The sequence below is a fragment of the Heterodontus francisci genome, chromosome 38 (assembly GCF_036365525.1).
Source record: "Heterodontus francisci isolate sHetFra1 chromosome 38, sHetFra1.hap1, whole genome shotgun sequence".
NCBI classification, from domain to species: Eukaryota; Metazoa; Chordata; class Chondrichthyes; order Heterodontiformes; family Heterodontidae; genus Heterodontus; species Heterodontus francisci.
The window spans coordinates 42625532-42649183 of NC_090408.1; positions in this window are offsets into that span (position 1 = coordinate 42625532).

Here is a 23652-nt window from a genome sequence, read left to right on the forward strand (position 1 = left end):
TTGGCATCGCCAACTTTTCTCCCCACCTCTAGAAGGCCCCTGACACCTATCTTTTCAACCATGCATCTAGTAATTTCCGCTAACTCTAGTGCTACTTGAGAGAGGAAAGAAGATCCAGATGCAGTAATTGCTCATGAATTTTCATGATATTTATTTCTTCCCCCTGAAGTACCTTGGGACATTTTTTACATTGAAGAGGCTATATAAATGCAAGTTGTTGCTAAGATGTGATTAGAAATAGAGTCTGATGTGAGGTGGTGAAGAGTAGACGCACATTAATTTTAAAATGTCTCATCACCAATAGTAATTGTAAAAGTATCAAGCTATTGCAAGGAATTGGTCCAGTTGGATGTGTGTTAGTTTGATTCAGTTTGGCATCTGTCATCTGTTATCTCTTTGCATTAGAATGTTGGGGGTTCAAATTGCCCAGAGGGTTTGATCCCATAATCCAGGCTAGCCCTTCACATTGTCCTAGACAGTCTTCATCTGAGCTTCATACAGGCATTGGGGGTACAAAAAATGGAAACATCATCCACATCAAAATCTTAATCTTCATAAAGATGAAAAAATGAAAACAATCAGTGAACTCAACCAACAGTGCCAATAAATATGTCTGTGTTTCAACTTGACTCGGTAGGTAGCACTCTCACCTCGGAGTCTGAAGTTCATGGGTTCAAATCCCAACAATCTAGGCTGACACTCCAGTGCAATTCAGAAGGAGTGCTGCACTGTTGGAGGTTCTATCGTTTGGATGAGACATTAAATCGAGGCCCTGTCGGCATTCACTGCTGGACACAAAAGATCCTGTTGCATTATTTCGAAGAGCAAGGGAGTTCGCCCAGTCACTGGCCAATATATATCACTGAAACAGATCATCTAGTCATTATCGCATTGGCATTTGTGGGAGCTTGCTGTGTGCAAATTGATTGCTGTGTTTCCCACATTACAACAGCGACTACACTTCAAAAATTAATTGGCTGTGAAACACTTTGGGATGTCCTGAGATTGTGAAAGGTGCTATATAAATGCAAGTTCTCTCTCTCTCACTGCAACCCCATGCTTCTCAATGGTGAGGATTGATCCCAGAAACAGGATCAAAAGAAATAAAGATGTCAGTGAGCTTCACAGGAGGGTGGAGATGTGGTGTCTGTTAAATTGATGATGGAAGTTGACTGGCTTAATCACTGTCTCACTAAGCAGTGTGCAGAAAGGCAATTCAGCTAATTTTCAGAGTATGACTGAAGATTCATTGCGCTCCCAATTAGTAACAGAACAACAGAGAACTGCAACATTAAGCTCCTGTTGGCTCTATGCTCACACAAAGTGTTAGTGGTATCAGTGAGGTGAGATTCACATCTGAGCCCCACATAATGCTTGCCAATTAGTTAGACTTGGTGAGAAAATTAATGCTGAGAAGTGGAAGGCATCAAATCAACTGAACATTTTAGAGGGAATTAAAAAAAATAATGAACAGTCTTCTCACTTCATGTGATGTCTTGGAAGAAAAGGAGTGAAAAAGGAAACATCTGAATATCTTGGTTGCGTTTATATTGCCTCCAGTTGTTTTCCTTACTGAAAGTGACTGAGAGAAAAATATTGGGGTTGGGAGGTTTGATGAATGTTCTTATGCGAGTTGGGGGTTCAGCAGTGGGCAATGATGGGGGAAGATGGTGGTGTAGTGGTAATGTCACTGAGCTAGTAATCCAGAGGCACAGGCTAATGCCCTGGGGACATGGGTTCAAATCCCACCCCAGCAACTGGTGAAATTTAAATTCAATTAATTAACAAAAGTCTGGAATTGAAATCTAGTCTCAGTAATGGTGCCACTACTATCATCAATTACTGTAAAAACCCATCTGGTTCACTAATGTCCTTTAGGGAAGGAAATTTGCTGTCCTTAATTGGCCTGGCCTGCATGAGACTCCAGACTCACAGCAATGTGGTTGACTCTTAACTCTGAAATGGTCTAGTAAGCCACTCAGCTGTCAAGGCCTTGCCAGCGAGTCCCACATCCCATCAAAGAATAAAAAAAAGGGACAATCCCATTGGCCCCACTGCCAGCATTTGGGGGAAAGAATTAACGAGAAACTCTACCCACCCCAATCTTCAACTCTGACATTGAGGCAGGTCGGGTTACATCAGAGATTTCCCAGGTTGGGGAATTTCCTTATCTCTGATCTGGTTGGCCGTAAACTCAACTAGGCTCCCCACTGCACAACAAATGTGAGACCCAACCAGTGATCCAAGCCTGGAGATATGTCCCAGTTATTGGCCCTTTCTAACATTCCTGCAGTGCTGATGTTACTTGTTGTCTATCATCACATTTTCCATTCCTACCTTCTTGGATGAGCATCCAGTGGGAGCACCCACATGTGTTATGTTAATTAGATTACCTCCATATGTTAATTAGGATACCAAAATGTTAAACCGCCCTGCCCTCTCAGGTGGGCGTAAAAGATCCCATGATACTATTTTGAAGAAAAGACGGGAAGTTCTCCCCAGTGTCCTGGCTAATATTTATCCCTCAACTAACACCTAAAACAGATAATCTATTCCCCTTACGCCCCCACCTCAATGAATTTCGCGCTCGGCATGACGTTGAGCTCTTCTTCCGTCGCCTCCGCCTCCGGGCTCACTTCTTTGACCAGGAGTCCTCCCCCCGACCAGCAGACCCATTCACCCGCCTCCAGCATTCTCCCTCTACCTGGACCCCTCACCCTGGCCTCTTACCCGCTCTTGATCTCTTCATTGAAAACTGTCGGCGAGACATTGGTCGTCTCAATTTCTCTGCCCCCCTCACTCACTCTAACCTGTCCCCCTCTGAACTTGAGGCACTCCGTTCTCTCAGGTCTAACCCCGACATGGTCATCAAACCTGCAGACAAGGGTGGTGCTGTTGTTGTATGGCGTACCGACCTCTACCTTGCAGAAGCTCAACGCCAACTCACAGACACCTCTTCCTACCTCCCTCTGGACCATGACCCCACCACCGAACATCAAGCCACCGTCCAAAGGACTGTCACTGACCTCATCTCCTCTGGAGATCTTCCCTCTACAGCTTCCAACCTCATAGTCCCGCAACCCCGGACAGCCCGCTTCTATCTCCTTCCCAAAATCCACAAACGGGACTGTCCCGGCAGACCCATTGTGTCAGCCTGCTCCTGCCCAACTGAACTTATTTCTTCCTATCTAGACTCTATCTTTTCTCCGCTGGTCCAGTCTCTTCCCACCTACATCCGTGACTCTTCTGACGCCCTACGTCATTTTGACAATTTCCAGTTTCCTGGTCCCAACCGCCTCCTCTTCACTATGGACGTCCAATCGCTCTACACCTCCATCCCCCACCAGGATGGTTTGAGGGCTCTCCGCTTCTTCCTGGAACAGAGGCCCAACCAGTCCCCATCCACCACCACCCTCCTCCGCCTGGCTGAACTTGTTCTCACATTGAACAACTTCTCCTTCAACTCCACGCACTTCCTTCAAGTAAAAGGTGTCGCTATGGGTACCCGCATGGGTCCTAGTTATGCCTGTCTTTTTGTGGGATATGTCGAGCATTCTTTGTTCCAGTCCTACTCAGGCCCCCTCCCCCAACTCTTTTTCCGGTACATTGATGACTGTATCGGTGCCGTTTCCTGCTCCCGCCCCGAACTCAAAAACTTTATCAACTTTGCTTCCAATTTCCACCCTTCTCTCACCTTTACATGGTCCATCTCTGACACTTCCCTTCCCTTCCTCGACTTCTCTGTCTCCATCTCTGGGGATAGGTTGTCTACCAATATCCATTATAAGCCCACTGACTCCCACAGCTACCTCGACTACACTTCTTCACACCCTACCTCCTGTAAGGACTCCATTCCATTCTCCCAGTTTCTCCGTCTCCGACGCATCTGCTCTGATGATGCTACCTTCCATGACGGTGCTTCTGATATGACCTCCTTTTTCCTCAACCGAGGATTTCCCCCCACTGTGGTTGACAGGGCCCTCAACCGTGTCCGACCCATTCCCCGCACCTCTACCCTCACCCCTTCCCCTCCCTCCCAGAACCGTGACAGGGTTCCCCTTGTCCTCACTTTTCATCCCACCAGCCTCCATATCCAAAGGATCATCCTCCGCCATTTTCGCCACCTCCAGCGTGATGCCACTACCAGTCGCATCTTCCCCTCCCTTCCCCTGTCAGCATTCCGAAGGGATCGTTCCCTCCGCGACACCCTGGTCCACTCCTCCATTACCCCCACCACCTCGTCCCCGTCCCAGGGCACCTTCCCTTGCAATCGCAGGAGGTGTAATACCTGCCCATTTACCTCCTCTCTCCTCACTATCCCAGGCCCCAAACACTCCTTTCAGGTGAAGCAGCGATTTACTTGTACTTCTTTCAATGTAGTATACTGTATTCGCTGCTCACAGTGTGGTCTCCTCTACATTGGGGAGACCAAGCGCAGACTGGGTGACCGCTTTGCGGAACATCTCCGCTCAGTCCGCAAGCAGGAACCTGAGCTTCCGGTTGCTTGCCATTTCAACACTCCCCCCTGCTCTCATGCTCACATCTCTGTCCTGGGATTGCTGCAGTGTTCCAGTGAACATCAACGCAAGCTCGAGGAACAGCATCTCATCTACCGATTAGGCACACTACAGCCTGCCGGACTGAACATTGAGTTCAATAATTTCAGAGCATGACAGCCCCCCAGTTTACTTTCATTTTTAGTCATTTTTAGTTATTTTTTCTTCCTTTTTTTTGCATTCCTTTTTACATTTTTTGCATTTATTTCATTTCATCTTAGTTTGTTCAGTTAAAAAAAAAAAAAAAAAAAAAAAAAAAAGGCAGTTCCGAAGAAGGGTCACTGACCCGAAACGTTAACTCTGCTTCTCTTTCCACAGATGCTGCCAGACCTGCTGAGTGAATCCAGCATTTCTTGTTTTTGTTTCAGATTTCCAGCATCCGCAGTATTTTGCTTTTAATCTATTCATCATCTTGTTGTGGGATCTTTCTGTGTGAAAATTGGCAAGCGCGCTTTCTACATTACAACAGTGACTACATTTCAAAAGAACTGTCAAGCACCTTGGGAACATCCACACGTTGTGAAAGTTGCTATAAAAATGCAAGTTATTTGCCCTTTCCAATTTCCATATGTTAATTAGGTTAAATGCACGTGTTAACTGTGGTACTACCATATGTTGGGACCACCATATATTAATTATGTTAATTAAGGTACATATATATGTTAATTTGGGTACCATATGGTAATTAGGGTATATCCATATGTTAATTAGGGGGATGATCAGGGAAATTCAGGATCAAATTTCCTTTCTGAGAGGTGCTTATGACAAGATTCCTTCTTCAAATTGGTTTCATTCGATATCATCCAGTGAACTTTTAAAGAATTATTTAGGGACATTTATTATTCATTTTCTTCTATCTGTACATTAATATGATGTACAATTAAGATTCAGATAGAATTGAAACACAGAACAGGATGGTTTGGGCATGATAAGTTCTAGTGTGATCAGAAATTTAATCAGTGTATAACAACACTGAACCATCATCCTGACCATATTATGAAAATTAATCCAATTATCTAGAAGTAATCTCGCCGACTTCAGCTAATCACTAACATAACTGCTAGAGCTCTTCGGGAGGGTTTAAACTAGTTTGGCAGGGGGATGGGAACCGGAGCTACGGATCAGTGGATGGGGTAGCTGTTGAACAGGCAGATACCGAGTGCAGAGAGTCTGTGAGGAAGGGTAGACAATTGACACGACAAAGTTGCAGCCAGTATGATGGGTTGAAGTGTGTCTATTTTAACGCAAGAAGTGTCAGGAATAAGGGTGATGAACTTAGAGCATGGATCAGTACTTGGAGCTACGATGTAGTGGCCATTACGGAGATGTGAATATCACAGGGGCAGGAATGGATGTTGGATGTTCCGGGATTTAGATGTTTCAAAAGGAATAGGGAGGGAGGTAAAAGAGGTGGGGGAGTGGCATTGCTAATCAGGGATAGTATCACAGCTGCAGAAAGGGAGGTCATCGAGGAGGGTTTGTCTACTGAGTCAGTATGGGTGGAAGTCAGAAACAGGAAAGGAGCAGTCACTTTGTTGGGAGTTTTCTATAGACCCCCCAATAGCAACAGAGACATGGAGGAACAGATTGAGAGGCAGATTTTGGAAAGGTGCAGAAGTAACAGGGTTGTTGTCATGGGTGACTTCAACTTCCCTAATATTGATTGGAACCTCCTTAGTGCAAATAGTTTGGATGGAGCAGTTTTTGTCAGGTGTGTCCAGAAAGGTTTCCTGACTCAATATGTAGATCGGCCGACTAGAGGGGAGACTATGTTGGACTTGGTGCTTGGCAACGAACCAGGCCAGGTGGCAGATCTCTCGGTGGGAGAGCATTTTGGTGATAGTGATCACAACTCCCTGACCTTTACTATAGTCATGGAGAGGGACAGGAGCAGACGGGATGGGAAAATATTTAATTGGGGGAGGGGGAATTACAATGCTATTAGGCAGGAACTGGGGAGCATAAATTGGGAACAGATGTTCTCAGGGAAATGCACGACAGAAATGTGGAGGTTGTTTAGGGAGCACTTGCTGCGACTGCTGGATAGGTTTGTCCCGATGAGGCAGGGAAGGGATGGTAGGGTGAAGGAACCTTGGATGACAAGAGATGTGGAACAGCTAGTCAAGAGGAAGAAGGAAGCTTACTTAAGGTTGAAGAAGCAAGGATCAGATAGGGCTCTCAGAGGGTTACAAGGTAGCCAGGAAGGAACTGAAGAATGGACTTAGGAGAGCTAGAAGGGGACATGAAAAAGTCTTGGCGGGTAGGATTAAGGAAAATCCCAAGGCGTTCTATACTTATGTGAGGAACAAGAGGATGGCCAGAGTGTGGGTAGGGCCGATCAGGGATAGTGGAGGGAACTTGTGCCTGGAGTCAGAGGAGGTAGGGGAGGTCCTAAATGAATACTTTGCTTCAATATTCACTAGTGAGAGGGACCTGGTCGTTTGTGAGGACAGCGTGGAACAGGCTTATATGCTCAAACAGGTTGAGGTTAAGAGGGAGGATGTGCTGGAAATTTTGAATGATATGAGGACAGATAAGTCCCCGGGGCCAGACGGGATATACCCAAGGATATTACGGGAAGCGAGGGAAGAGATTGCTGCGCCTTTGGCGATGATCTTTGTGTCTTCACTGTCCACTGGAGTAGTGCCGGATGATTGGAGGGTGGCAAATGTTGTTCCCTTGTTCAAGAAAGGGAATAGGGATAACCCTGGGAATTATAGACCAGTCAGTCTTATGTCGGTAGTGGGCAAATTATTGGAGACGATTCTGAGAGACAGGATTTATGATTATTTGGAAAAGCATGGTTTGATTAGAGATAGTCAGCATGGCTTTCTGAGGGGCAGGTCATGCCTCACAAGCCTTATTGAATTCTTTGAAGATGTGACAAAACACATTGATGAAGGAAGAGCAGTGGATGTGGTGTATATGGATTTTAGCAAGGCGTTTGATAAGGTTCCCCATGGTAGGCTCATTCAGAAAGTCAGGAGGCATGGGATTCAGGGAAAGTTGACTGTCTGGATACAAAATTGGCTGGCCCATAGAAGTCAGAGGGTGGTAGTAGATGGAAAGTATTCAGCATGGAGCTCGGTGACCAGTGGTGTTCCACAAGGATCTGTTCTGGGACCTCTGCTCTTTGTGATTTTTATAAATGACTTGGATGAGGAAGTGGAAGGCTGGGTTAGCAAGTTTGCCGATGACACGAAGGTTGCTGGAGTTGTGGATAGTGTGGAAGGCTGTTGTAGGTTGCAACGGGACATTGACAGGATGCAGAGCTGGGCTGAGAAGTGGCAGATGGATTTCAACCTGAAAAAGTGTGAAGTGATTCATTTTGGAAGGTCGAATTTGAATGCGGAATACAGGCTTAAAGACAGGATTCTTGGTAGTGTGGAGGAACAGAGGGATCTTGAGGTCCATGTCCATAGATCGCTCAAAGTTGCCACCCAAGTTGATAGGGCTGTTAAGAAGGCGTATGGTGTGTTGGCTTTCATTAACAGGGGGATTGAGTTTAAGAGCCGCGAGGTTATGTTGCAGCTCTATAAGACCCTGGTTCGACCACACTTGGAATATTGTGTTCAGTTCTGGTCGCCTCATTATAGGAAGGATATGGAAGCTTTAGAGAGGGTGCAGAGGAGATTTACCAGAATGCTGCCTGGACTGGAGGGCATGTCCTACGAAGAAAGATTGAGGGAGCTGGGGCTTTTCTCATTGGAGCGAAGAAGGATGAGAGGTGACTTGATAGAGGGGTACAAGATGATGAGAGGCATAGATAGAGTGGATAGTCAGAGACTTTTTCCCAGGGTGGAAAGGGCTATCACCAGGGGGCATAATTTTAAGGTGATTGAAGGAAGGTTTAGGGGAGATGTCAGAGGTAGGTTCTTTACACAGAGAGTGGTGGGTGCGTGGAATGCGCTGCCAGCGGTGGTAGTAGAAGCAGATACATTAGGGGCATTTAAGCGACTCTTGGATAGGTACATGGATGATAGTAGAATGAAGGATAGGTAGTTAGTTTGATCTTAGAGTAGGTTAAAGGTTCGGCACAACATCGTGGGCCGAAGGGCCTGTACTGTGCTGTACTGTTCTATGTTCTATAACTAGTCATCAAAAGCTGATGTTGGAGTAGCTCACATGGCCCCTCGAGCCTGTTCTGGATTCAATAAGATCAATGGCTGATCTTCTACCTCACCTTTACTTTCCTGCCCTATCGCCACATTCCCTGATTCACTCAGTGTCTAAATATCTATTCATCTCTGTCTTGAATATATTCAACGACTGAGTTTGCACAGCACACTGGGGTAGAGAATTCCAAAGATTCACAACCCTCTGAGTGAAGAAATTCCTCCTCATCTCAGTCCGAAATGATCGATCCCTAATCCTGAGACTATGGCCAGAATTTTAGGTCCCTCCGCGGGAGTGGGATAGAAGTGGGTGGGCGGCTCAGGACAACAGGAGGCCGCTCAGTAAAACCTGGTGGTCTCCTTGCGGGCTGGGGGGGGGGGGGGGGGCCCTCCCCCCCACGGCCCAACCATCCTCACAGCACAACATTCCACCCCCACCCCTCAAATGACCCTCCTTGCCTCACTGGGGCCTGGCTGGTTATCCCCAGTGAGGCCCCAGAGACTTACCTATTTTTCAGGGCTGGCATTCCTCTTGCTCCTCTCCCTGGCTGCAGTCCCAGCAGTGGCCACCTCTCCTAGTGATGCTGCTGGGACTGAGAGCTGCCGGGCCGCTGATTGGCTGGCAGCTCTTGGAGACGGGGCATCCTACGTCAGAGAGGTAGGAATCCCACCCGAGGCCAATTATGGGCCTGGGTCACGTAAAATCAAAGCGTGGCTCCCGAGGCTGGCGGAGGCGGGCTCGCCCCCGACTTTTTGGCTGGTGGGCGGGGCCTCCTGCCCAACGTAAAATTCCAGCCTATGACTTCTAGTTCTATATTATCCAGCCTGGGGAAAGAGTCTCTCAGCATCTACCCTGTCAAGCCTTCTAAGAACTTTTATGACCACTGGACTTTGTGATTATGTTTTAAAAATTGTGATTTTTAAAAGTTTAAGATAGAGTCTGGAAGGTCAGGTGACCTCACATCCACTCTGCTAAAGGACAGTTCTGGTCACCACATTCCTGTCTACTCTATCTAGGCCCCTCATAATTTTGTACACCTCAATTAAATCACCCCTCAGCCTCCTCTGTTCCAAGGAAAACAACCCTAGCCGATCCAATCTTTCCTCATAGCTGCTGCTTTCAACCCCTGGCAACATTCTTGGAAATCTCCTCTGTACTCTCTCCAGAGCAATTATGTCCTTCCTGTAATGTGGTGACCAGAAATGTGAGCAATACTCCAGCTATGGCCTAACCAGCGTTTTATACAGTTCCAGCATTATATTCCTGCTTTTGTATTCTATACCTCGGCCAATAAAGGAAAGCATTCCATCTGCCTTCTTCACCACTCTATCTACCTGTCCTGCCACCTTCAGGGACCTGTGGACATTCACTCCAAGGTCTCTCACTTCTTCTACGCCTCTCAATATCCTCCCATTTATTCTGTATTCCCTCGCTTTGTTTGCCCTCCCCAAATGCATTACCTCACACTTCTCTGGATTGAATTCCATTTGTCACTTTTCCACCCACTCAACCAAACCATTGATATCGTTCTGGAGTCTACAGCTATCCTCTTCACTGTCAACTACACCGTCAATTTTTGTATCATCTGCAAATTTCCCAATCATGCCTCCTACATTTAAGTCCAAATCATTAATATATACCACAAACAGCAAGGGACCCAACACTGAGCCCTGTGGAACACCACTGGAAACCACTTTCCAATCGCAAAAACATCCGTCGACTACTACCCTTTGTTTCCTGTCACTGAGCCAATTTTGGATCCAACCTGCCACATTCCCCTGTATCCCATGGGCTTTTATTTTTCTGACCAGTCTGCCACGTGGGACCTTGTCAAATGCTTTAATAAAATCCATATAGACCACATCCACTGCACTACCCTCATCAATCCAAGGAAGACAACCAGCCTCAGCAGCCTCGAGAGGGACAGAGGGAGCACCTGCTCTCAGAAGCCTGATACAGTGAAAAGCTGCGATGACTTGAACCTGTTTTGAAAGTTGAGGTTTGCAGAGAAGGAAACGAGCAGCAGGATCACCAGGAATCACCTTATTCACGGATATCCAGTTCGGAAGTGCTCGGAGAAGTGAGCAAGGAGGACATTTAATTTTGAAAAGATCTGGGAGATCCAACCCATTGCAACTGGGAGGAGTTTGGGACTTTTAACCACAAAGATTTCGCCATCAAAAAGGGTTGTGTAACATATAGGTGTGTTTGAGGTTTTCAAGTATTTTTAATAAGTAAAGAAAACACCTTTCTTTGTAATTTGGGGTGTCAGCTAATTACAGCATACTATTTCATTGATCAGGAGTTCTTTTAGTTTGTTATATTAAAAGTATTAAAGTGTGAAATCTTGTTGTGTAAAGCTTTAAATTGGTTTGGGAGTTCATATCTCGTATTTTTAATGTTAATGGTCTCACTGAAGTTGTAATAGAACTTTATATGTTTCAATGAGATCACCCCTCATCCTTCTCAACTCCAGAGAATAGGGACCTATTCTACCCAATCTCTCTTCATAAGACAACCTCTAATCCCAGTAGTCAATCTAATGAACCTTTCTTGCAGCCCCTCTAAGGCAAATACATTCTTCCTTAGGTAAGGAAACCAAAACTAGGCACAGACTGAGCTTCAGCCTTAAGCTGTTGTTCTATATTTAATTGTACAGACACCATTTCACTGACGATATGTTTTAGTTGAGTGCTTGGGTAATCAACCAGCTCCTAGGTATTTACACAGACTGCTCTTGAGCTGGTAGCTGCACAGATCATCCTCAGTGATTCCACTTTCCTCGACCGCATCGCCTTCATGTCCATCTCTACGTCCATGCTCTCTACTAGGTCCATTCTTGTTTATCCCAATGGTACCAATGCACCTTCTGCATACTCTGCTCCTCCCATGAGTTGGTCACCCATTATACACCCACAATTCTTTTCTTGATTGAAGTCCTTAACTGTCCTGACCCAACTTATGCCCATTTCCTCAACCTGACCCAATGAAGCACCCCCAGCCTCAACCTGACCCAATGAATGACTAAATTGGTGTTTGAATCTGTGACCATGTCACTGTTCTAGTGCTGAATGCACAGTTCTTTTATAATAGTGATATATTATAGAGTCTAGATAGTTTCTGCATATTGCAGTGATTCTGAGAGGGGGCAACACTCTGCTAAAGGAGAGTTGCAGCTTCTCTCATCCCTGGGGAAGGAGAAAGGGATGTTAGGTGTATAAGAGAAGGTCTGGAAGGTGTTTAGAGAGAGAGTGTGGTGGAAAAGAAAAGCTGTGCAGTCTCATGGTGCTAATCTGTACCATAGCTCCTGTTTATTGCTGAGGTTTCAGCCATGGCTTGGTGGGTAGTATCTGAGTCAGAAGTTTGTGGGTTTCAGTCCCAATCCAAGACTTGAGCACGAAAGTCCAGGCTAGTGCACTCAGTGCAATACTGAAGGAGTGCTGCACTGTGAGAGGTGCTGTCATTCAGATGAGACATTAAACTGAGGGTCTGTCTGCTTTCTAGTTGGATGTAAAGGATTCCATGGCACTATTTCAAAGAAGAGAAGGGGTCTCCCCGGGGTCCTGGCCAATATTCATCTATAAAACAGATTCTCAGGACATTACACGTTGCTGTTTGTGGGAGCTTGCTGTGCACAAATTGGCTGCGGTGTTTCCTACATTACAACATTGACAACACTTCAAAAATATTAATTGGCTGTAAAGTGCTTTGGAATATCCTGAGCTTGTGAAAAGTGTTATTTGATGGCAAGTCTTACTCAACGCACTGCACTCTGGATCAAACAGCATCCAGTATTTGAAGCAAGTTGGAGACACTATGGTCTGGTGCTGTGGGTCTTCATAACCACAAACAGGTCCTACAGCCTTGTGATTTATTCATCATGCAGAGTATATCCCACAGTGATATACTGCTGCAGCACATACACAATAAGATCCCTTTATATTTTTGTTAATTTACACAGCCAGTAACCTCCATACACTTGGATCTGGCAACAGTGAGAAGCAAAGGACAAGTAGAGCAGTGGGTTTCTTTCATATTCATATTTCTGTGTCGCAGAGGATATGTACACAACTCTGAGAGAATAAATTATCGTCTAAAAATTCAAATCTCCTACTGTTCTTCCTTTAAGCGAAATATCATCTCCGTGTGTAGCAGTCAAGAGGATTTAACTAATTTAAATCTGACTCCAGGCTCATTGTCTGGAATTTTATACTCATCATTCAGCTTCCATTAACTCATAATTCCTTGGAAATATTTCAATGTATATTATAGTGTCTGTCACACTCCAGACATCACAACATGTATAAAAAGAACTTTGCATTTATATAGTGCCTGTCAAATAATTGAGAAGTCCTAAAGTGCTTCATATCCAATGAATTATTTTTGCAGCCACTGTTGTCATCAAGACAATTTCAGCAACTAAGTTTGCACAGCAAGCTCCCACAAACAGTAATGTTTTAATGATGATCGTTGAAGGCTAAATATTGGTCAGGACACCAGGAGAACTCCCTTTCTCTTTGAAATAGTGGCATGGAATCTTTTAAGTTGAACTGAGTAGATAGACAGGGCCTTTGTTTCAAATCTTATCTAGAAAACACCCCCGCAGCACTGCAGCACTTCCTGGACTGTCAGCATAGATGATGGGCTCTAGTCCCTGGGTGTGAGTGCTGCCCACTGAACTAAGTGAAAACACCCATGTCACAATTTTAAAAATGATGCAAGATGTCTGTTAACAGAGCCTCAGGTCATCCCGAGTTTAATTGGACATATCCCAACCAGCTTCAGCCTGGAGCATCTTCACATTGTTTCCTATCGATGACAAAGGGCTGAATTTTTCGGTGACACCCAAGGTCCTGCCACCGGGACTGGAAGCAGGATCTGACCCTGCTGTGGCAGGTGGCGGGACCCTGGGGTGGCATTTTTCCAGCTTGTTCAATTAACAAGACACCGCCGGTGCCGCCATCCAATTGAGGATGGTGGCCTGCCCCAAAGAGCTACCAGCCCAATCAGAGGGCAGGAAACTCAATGCTGAGCCGCCCTCGAAGACATGTGAGTTCTGTTGTGGAAGCCAGGGGCTAGGCAGCTAGGCAGGCCCTCGTGATCATGGGGAACAGGGTGTGGGTGGGGCGGGCGGAAAGTGCACCTTAATTGGACCCTTAAGTGGCTCAACTGGGTGCCCAGTGGGTGGCCACACTGCTGAAATTCCTGCTGCTGGCAATATGCCATGTGGCCAGCTCGCCCGCCTCTCAGCCTGTCTCCAAAGAGCTGGGAAAACTCAACTCAAAGTGTGAGCTCTGCCACCTGGGCTGATGTACCATTTAAAATATCTTCCAGATACAGAGTGTGGCTTGGTGGCGATGGTGGGGGCAGGGGTTTCTTCACCAGTGCCTGGGATACCAGTTATCAGGTATTGGGCTGGCCAGAAAGAGAGGAAGAGAATGCAAGAAAAACAGAGGAAGGAATGAAAGTAAGATGGAAGAAGAGATAGAAAGAAAAATGGAAAGATAAAGAGAGAAAGAAGAGTGAAAGAGCAATGAACTATCATTTCTATAGATGATGACCTACAGATGCTGCTAATGAGCAAACATCAGGATTATATTTGAGCTGAATCATCTCAGGGTGAACCGAGCAGATGAACCGATCACTAACCTCAACACCGAGCAGCACAAAGATATTTATTCCAGGGTTTTTTGGTCTTGTTTTTGCCACCTTGTTAAGTGAGACAAAGCAAAAGGATAAAAGTTATTGTCAAAGTGCAAACTGAAATCTGCCTGGTCAAGGGAGCATGTGCTGGCAGGAAGCCTCTGATAGTTGGAGGTTAATGTGTGTTTAGGTCAGTTGTAAAGCTCTGGTGTTGCCAAGTTGTTAATTATATTAAAATAAAAATTAAATGTCAGCCAGTGGAAAGAACAGCAGTGATACAGCAGAAAAAATATTCAGTCACAGTTTAAGGACTTATTAAATTATACATTATTATAAGAATGCATGATGAAAGATTCATAAGATTTTCATCATCATTCTTGTTTCCTCTTGTGGAATATTCCAAAGCCTCAAACTTTTGCTCTTTTCACTCTGCATAGAATATATCCTGGAATAAAACACTAACCAACTCAAACTTGATTGCAGATCATTTACATATTCTTTGAATTGGTTTTATTCTGTTCCCTCTCCACCCAGTCGTCTTCTCTCAAAGTCTAACCCACGCCAGGAGATGGTGTGAATGGTGCTGGTGGCCCTCTAGTGTCTCAAGTTAGCAACTATTTTCCCTGTGTGAGGTGTTTAGACATTGAGGGCTGGATTTTATCCAGTCTTAGGAGACGAGGGGGGGCAGACAAAATGGACGTTGTCTTGCCCCCATGCCATTTTGTCCGCGGCGGGCACCATAGCCACTTAAGGGCCGCCTCTTGCCTCAGCTGGCATTTAGCCAACGTCGGAGGAGCCCGCCACCACGTGGAGACACCAGCAGGTGAAATCTGGCAACCTCCTAGTGGGCTTGGAGTGAGGGATCCCTTCTCTGGGGGCAGTCCATGGCCCACAGAGGGCCCTCCCTGTGGCGAAGGCTGCCCCTGCAGCAAAACCACCCCCCCCCCCCTCCTGCCCTCACCAACCATCCCCACAACCCACTTGTCGGGTCCTGCCTGACTGGCCCCGGTGACACCGACCACACTTATCTTGTTCCTGGAGTCTCCTCCATCTTCGCTGCTCCGGACTTCCTGCAGTACTGGTGGTGCTGCTGGGACTGCTGCTCTGCCAGCCCCCTGATTGGGCAGCAGCTCTTGGGGCGCGATCTTGTTCCTTAAAGGGGACGGCATCCCCAACGGTCAATTACCTGCCCACTGCTGAATTTGGCCAGGCGTCCAATAGAGGACCAAGGCGGGGTCGCCCCCTCCCCCAACCCCCCCCCCCCCCCCCCTCCGTCCCTCCCCACCGCCTTCCAGCCTGTCGCTGGGACCCCCTTCGACATAAAACTCAGCCCTGAGTGTCTGCAAGTTGTTCGAAAATGTTGGGGCTTCACAGTTGAGCCTGATCCTGTCCTCACTTGACATTGACACACGTGTGTGCTGGATTTGCCTTGCAGCAAGGGGTTCACTGGATAGTTGTGCTAAGATACAGAAGCACAGGCTGATCTTTCCTTTCTCTAATCCGAGGGTGTTTGATCAGGTGGGATATTGAACCTGGAGCCTCTCTGCTCCATAAGGATCAGTTGCCCGTTGGGCACTGCCTATTCCAGCATAACTTTTCTGTGTGCCTTCCTAACAGCTTTCTGGTTAGACCTGAAGTTACTGTGAGCAGTTCTGGGAATCTTACCTTCGCAAGGATATATTGGCCTTGGAGGGTGTGCAGTGTTGATTTACTGGAATGACAGCTGGAATCCAAGGCTTAAATTACGATGACAGATTACACAAGCTAGGGTTGTATTAGCTGGAATTTAGAAGGTTAGGGGGTGATCAAAGTTTTCGAGACGTTAAGGTGAACAGATGAGGTAAATGGAGAGAAACTCTTTTCGCAGGTTGAGCGTAAGACTGAGGCGTAGTCTAAAAATTAGAGCCAGACCTTTCAGGATTGAAATTAGGAAACATTTGTACACACAAAGGGCTGGATTTTGTTGCACTCACGACGTCGGGCTCCGTGGTGGGTTGGGCTGGAAGATTGTACCCGCAGTGGCCCGCCATGGAACCTGACGCCAGGATTGCTGGGCCCAACATTCCCAGCAGCGGCGAGGCTCTGTGGCAGCTCCCTCGCCGCTCGGTGACGAGACCCAACTTTAAATATTTAAATAAAGTAGATGAATGAATTAACATACCTGTGAGTGCAATCTTGCTGGCTGTCGGCGATCTTGCGTGCAGCAGCCGGCACTCACATGCCTTCACTTTCCTGTCCAGGGGACACCAAGAAAGGGGGGAATTCAAGATTTGGAGTGAATTGGTGGGGGGACGAGGACAACTCTGCATTGTCAGTGTAGTTGGGGGGAAGGGTTGAACTCTGTGCTTAGGTCTGTTGCGGGGTGAAAGGGGTCAACCCTGCACTTATTCCAATTGGGATGGAAAAAGAGTAATCAGGGATTTACTGGTGCAGTTGAGGTCGTGGTAAGTCAAAAATTATTTCTTGTGGCATTTGTGGGGGGTGGGGAATGGGGTCAACTTTCATCTGTCAACGCAGGCCAGGCAGCCCTTTAAAAATGGTGCCAGCGCCTGCGCAGAAACAGCCAACGCCATTGCTGTCCTTACAGAGCCCGATCCCGCCGTGTGATTGGGGAAAGGGCCGCCCTGCATATTAAAATGAGCGACCGCGCACCAGATTATGGCGGCGTGCGATGTGGACCGCTATTTTCTTCGCCCACCGCCTCTCCCAGCGGTGGGCACATAAAATCCAGCCCAAAGAGTGATTGAAGTTTGAAGCTCTCTTTCACAATGGCAATTGATGTTAGATCAATTGCTAATTTTAAATATGTGGATGACAGATTCTTGTTAACCAAAGGTATTGAGGGATATGAGGTAAAGGTGGGTACATAGAGTTACGTCCCAGGTCAGTCATGATCTCAATGAGTGGTGGAACAAGCTGGAGAATGGATGGCCTCCTCCTATTCCTGTGCTCCTCTCGGGCTTTGCTTTTACTCTCTCTCAACTCACTTAGCAGTGAGTCTGCTCCTTGAACATTTGATTGGCTCGGATACATCACCAGCGAGAACTCTTTTTGATATTTTTCTTTCTAATATTTTTGGCAGAAGGAAGCTAATTAAGTCATGAAACTATCCAGGGTCCATATTTCACTAGTGTCAGCTGTGGCTCAGTTGAGAACGCTGTCACCTCTGAGCCACAAGGTTCCAGGTTTAAGTCCCAGTCCAGGGCATGAGCACAAAAATCTAGGCTGACACTTCAGTGCAGTATTGAGGTTGTGCTGCACTGTTGTAGGTGCTGTCTTACAGATGAGATATTAGATCAAGGCTCTATCGTCTTGCTCAGGTGGATGTAAAAGATCCCATGGCACTATTTCAAAGAAGAGCAGGGGAGTTCTCCCCGGTGTCCTGGCCAATGTTTATCCCTCAATCAACATCACAAAAACAGACTATCTGGTCATCATCACATTGCTTTTAGTGGGATCTTGCTGTGCACAAATTGACTACTGCATTTCCTACATTACAATAGTGACTACATTTCAAAAAGTACATCATTGGTTGTAAAGTGCTTTGAGAGGTCCGGTAGTCATGAAAGGCGCTACAGAAATGCAAATCTTTTTTCTTGATAAAGGAATTTCCTTCCAGCATCAACTATTGTGAAGAACACAAACTGAAATCCATCAATCGTTTTAAAAGGGAATGAGGTAGTTACTTGAAAAAGAGGAACATTAAAGGGCATGGAGAACGATCAGGAAAGGAAACTGATTTTCTCATGGAGAGTTCTGTCTTCCTACCCTCTGTTAAATCAATCGTTTCTTTCATTATTTGAGAAGTGGGATGACATTGCTGTTGGGTGAATTTCTCTTTCAGTAGGGAGAAGAATCAAGGAATATAAAGACAAGAGTTTTGGCTCCACTTGTATTCAATGCTTCTTGAATTGAGAAGGTTGTGGTATTCCAGGCAATGATATCAGAATCGAGCAACTGTTCTACTTAAAGCAACTCTTGAGTTTCTAACAGGAATGAAACCAGCTTACAGTCAACAAAATTACAGCCATACCTAGAAAGGTAGAAAATTTATGGCACAGAAGGAGGTCATTTGGCCCATCATGTCTGTGCCAGCTGAAAAAAAGCATTACAGCCTAATCCCACTTTCCAGCTCTGGATCTGTAGACCTGTAGGTCACAGCATTTTAAGTATATACACTTTAAGCATAGTACCTGGAAAATATTATCTGACGTGGGGTTTAATCCAAGTAAATTGGACCTCATTTAAGATGGAGCCTGAGTCAGGAAGAAAGCTAGTTGCACCACTGACTACGATGCAACTAGTCAAGCATTTAGGTGTCAGCTGCAACTCAGATCAGTCACTGAATGCAACCAAGTGTTGATGGCCTGTGAATAATACTTGTCAGGGATTTGTGCTCAAAGAGTACACACTGAACTGCAGGAAATATGGTGCAGTGAATAATTCACAACAACCCAAAGGTCCAGCACTTTCACTCAGCATTACTTCCACTGAGAGACATTAGTGGTAAATGGGTGAATGAAGACAGATAGACAGACTTGCATTTCCTGAGCATGTTTCACCACCTCAGGATTTCCCAAAGCACTTTACAGGCAGTGGAGAACTTCTTGAAGTGTAGTCACTGTTGTCATGTAGGAAACACAGCGGCCAATTTACACACAGCAAGATCCCACAAACAGCAATAGAATAATGATCAGTTCATTTTTTTTTTGTGATGTTGATTGAAGGATAAATATTGGCCCCAGGACACCAGAGAGAACTCGCCTGCTCTTCTACAAAATAGTGCCATAGGATCTTTTACACCCTACCTAAGAGGGCAAATGGGGCCTTGGTTTAAATGTTTCATCCAAACAATGACACCTCTGACAGTGCAGCACTCCCACAGTACTGCACTAGACTGTCAGCCTAGATTTTTATGCTCAAGTCCCTGGACTGGCAGGTAAACCCACAGGTTCTTTGAAAAGGTCACAATTTGCACTCTTAACCTGTGATTACTCTTTATAGAGGCTGCCTGACCTAATGTTTCTTTTCAAAATGTCTTGCTGTTTTTGTAGCTAAAATACTTCTCACAATGAAAAGCGTAGTTAAATATTTTAATGATCATTAAGTGCAAAACCATTAGTGATAATCTGTCCAAATGTTTTAACATTTTGAGAAGAGTGCACAGTGAAAATAGTGACGTTTGAAATAGATGTAAATATTCTTGCAATGAGTGTGACAATCACAGCTCAGTGAGTAGCACTGTTGCCTTTGACTCAGACTGTTACAGGTTCAAGTCTCACTCCAGAGACTTGAGCACAAAAATCTAGGCTGACACTCCAGTGCAGTACTGAGGGAGTCCTACATTGTCAGAGGTGCTGTCTGTCATAGAGAGATACAGCACCGAAACAGGCCCTTTTGCCCACTGAGTCTGCACCAACCATCAACCACCCATTTATACTAATCCTATATTAATCCCATTTTCCCTCTCACATCCCCACCTTCCAACACTAGAGGCAATTTTTTTTTTACAATGGCCAACTTACCTATCAATTCGTAAGTCTTTGGCATGTGGGAGGAAACCCACACAGTCACAGAGAGAACTTGCAAACTCTGCACAGGCGGTACCCAGAACCAAACCTGGGTCACTGGAGCTGTGAGGCTGCAGTGCTAACCACTGCGCCACTGTGCTGCCCCGTCAGATGAGACATTAACCAGACAGCCCCTTTTCCCTGGTGTCCTGGCCAATATGTATCCCTCAATCAACATCACCAAAACATTATCTAGTCATTATCACAATGCTGTTTCTGGGAGCTTGCTGTGTGCAAATTTGTTGCTACATTACTACAGTGACTACAGTTCAAAAGTACTTCCTTGGCAGTAAAGTGCCTTGGGACATCCTGAGGTAATGAAAGGCACTACAGAAATGCAGGACTTTCTTTTTACTACATTTACCCAAGATAAGGCATACTGCAGTTTCTGGTTAAAACCTAAAACACCCATGAGTGTGAGCACTGATTGTGATGAAACATAGGTATAATAGGCTTAATTAGGTAGAATTTAGATACAGTTAATATATTATACCTTTCAGAATTAAAGACTGAATAAATGGTCAGTTTTCAAGACTCACTGAAATTCCCCTTTAAGAAGGTAGAGTTAAAAATTTCAAGGTCCCTGTTACAATAGAATGTGAACCAGAAACACCTTTTAAGTTGGAAAATCCATTTTAACATCTCTGTTGCCATGGTATTGGAGGATAAACACACATTGAAACATCCTGTGTGACATCAGTAAGAGGTAGCTATAAACTTAATTCGTTGATGGTGTTGGTAAAAAGTAGACAGATTGACTCAAAAGAAGGGTTCAAGGTACCATAAAAAGACAATTATATACAATAAGATAATAAAATGGAATGGTACTTACAAAAACAGATGCCAAGTAAACACAAATAGAAACATTTTGACTAGATAAATGCTCACATAGAAACATAGAAATATAGGAGCAGGAGTAGGCCATTCAGACCTTTGAGCCTGCTCCACCATTCATTATGATCATGGCTGATCATCCAACTCAGTAACTTGTTCCCGCTTTCACCCCATACCCTTTATCCCTTTAGACCCAAGAGCTATATCTAACTCCTTCCTGAAAACATACAATGCTTTGGCCTCAACTGCTTTCTGTCGTCGCGAATTCCACAGGCTCACCATTCTCTGGGTGAAGACATTTCTCCTCATCTCAGTCCTGAAAGGTTTACCTCGTATTCTTAGACTATGACCCCTGGTTCTGGACTCCCCCAACATCGGGAACATCCTTCCTGCATCTACCCTGTCAAGTCCTGTTAGAATTTTATAGGTTTCTATGAGATCCCCCCTCACTCTTCTGAACTCCAGCAAATATAACCCTAACCGACTCAATCTCTCCTCATACATCAGTCCCACCATCCCAGGAATCAGTCTGGTAAACCTTCGTTGCACTCCCTCTATAGCAAGAAATCCTTCCTCAGATAAGGAGACCAAAACTGCACACAATATTCCAGATGTGGCCTCACCAAGGCCCTGTATAATTGCAGCAAGACATCCCTGCTCCTGTACTCGAATCCTCTCGTTATGAAGGCCAACATACCATTTGCCTTTTTTACCACCTGTTGCACTCAACTTGTCCAAATCACCCTGAAGCCTCTCTGCATCCTCCTCACAACTCACCCTCCCACCCAGTTTTGTGTCATCTGCAAATTTGGAGATATTACATTTAGTTCCCTCATCTAAATCATTAATGTATATTGTGAATAGCTGGGGTCCTAGCACCGATCCCTGTGGTACCCCACTAGTCACTGCCTGCCATTCGGAAAAAGACCCATTCATCCCTGCTTTTCGTTTCCTGTCCGCCAACCAATTTTCTATCCATCGCAATACACTACTCCCAATCCCATGTACTTTAATTTTACACGCTAATCTCTTATGCGGGACTTTGTTGAAAGCCTTCTGAAAGTCCAAATAAACCACATCCACTGGCTCCCCCTCATCAACTCTACTAGTTACATCCTCGAAGAATTCTAGTAGATTTGCCGAGCATGATTTCCCTTTCGTAAATCCATGCTGACTCTGCCCGATTCTACCACTGTTCTCTAAGTGCTCTGCTATAAAATCTTTGATAATGGACTCTAGGATTTTCCCCACTACTGACGTCAGGCTGACTGGTCTATAATTCCCTGCTTTCTCTCTACCTCCCTTTTTAAATAGTGGGGTTACATTTGCTACCCTCCAATCTGTAGGAACTGTTCCAGAGTCTATAGAATCTTGGAAGATGACCACCAATGCATCCATTATTTCTAGGGCCACTTCCTTAAGTACTCAGGAATGCAAACCATCAGGCCCTGGGGATTTATCAGCCTTCAATACCTTCAATTTCCCCAACACCATTTCTCTACTAATACTGATTTATTTCAGTTCCTCTCTCTCACTAAGCCCTGTGTTCCCCAACATTTCTGGTATGATATTTGTGTCCTCCTTTGTGAAGACAGAACCAAAGTATGCATTTAGTTGGTCAGCCATTTCTTTATTCCCCATAATAAAGTCCCCTGTTTCTGACTGTAAGGAACCTATATTTGTCTTCACCAATCTTTTTCTCTTCACATACCTATAGAAACTTTTACAGTCAGTTTTTATGTTCCACACAAGCTTGCTCTCATACTCTATTTTCCCCTTCTTAATCAATCCCTTTGTCCTCCTTTGCTGAATTCTAATCTGCTCCCACTCCTCAGGTCTGTTGTTTTTCCTGGCAAATTCATATGCCTCTTCCTTGGACCTAATGCTATCTCTAATTTCCCTTGTAAGTCATGGTTTGGCTACCTTTCCTGTTTTACTTTTGCGCCAGACAGGGATAAACAATTGTTGCAGTTCATCCATGCGCACTTTAAATGTTTGCCATTGCCTATCCACTGTCATCCCTTTAAGTAACATTTCCCAATCCATCATGGCCAACTCGCGCCTCATACCTTCGTAGTTTCCTTTACTAAGATTCAGGGCCCTAGTGTCAAAATCAACTACGTCACTCTCCATCTTGATGAAGAATTCTATCATATTAAGGTCGCACATCCCCAAGGGGTCTCGCACCACTAGATTGCCAATTATTCCTCTCCCATTACACAATACCCAGTCTAGGATGGCCTGTTCTCTAGTTGGTTCCTCAATGTATTAGTCCAGAAAACCATCCTGTATACACTCCAAGAATTCCTCCTCTACGGTATTGTGACTAATTTGATTTGCCCAATCTATATGCAGATTAAAGTCACCCATAATTACAGATGTTCCTTTATCACATGCATCTCTAATTTCCTGTTTAATGCCATTCCCAACATTACCACTACAGTTTGGAGGTCTATATACAACCCCCACTAATGTTTTTTGCCCTTTAGTGTTTCTCAGCTCTACCCATATAGATTCCACATCGTCAGAACTAATATCTTTCCTCACTATTGCGTTAATTTCCTCTTTAACCAGCAATGCAACTCCACTGCCTTTTGCATTTTGTCTGTCCTTCCTAAATACTGAATATCCCTGGATGTTCATTTCCCATCCTTGGTCACCTTGCAGCCATGTCTCCGTAATCCCGACTATATCATACCCGTTTACATCTATTTGCGCAATTAATTCATCCACTTTATTGCGAATGCTCCGCGTATTAAGGCACAAAGCCTTAAGGCTTGTCTTTTTAACATTACTTGTCCCCTTCCCACTATTTTTCACTGTGGCCCTGTTTGATTCTGGCCCTTGATTTCTCTGCCTATCACTTTTCTTATTCCCCTTACTGTCTTTTGTTCCTGTCTTTGATTCCACCCCCCCCCCCCCACCTCCTCTGA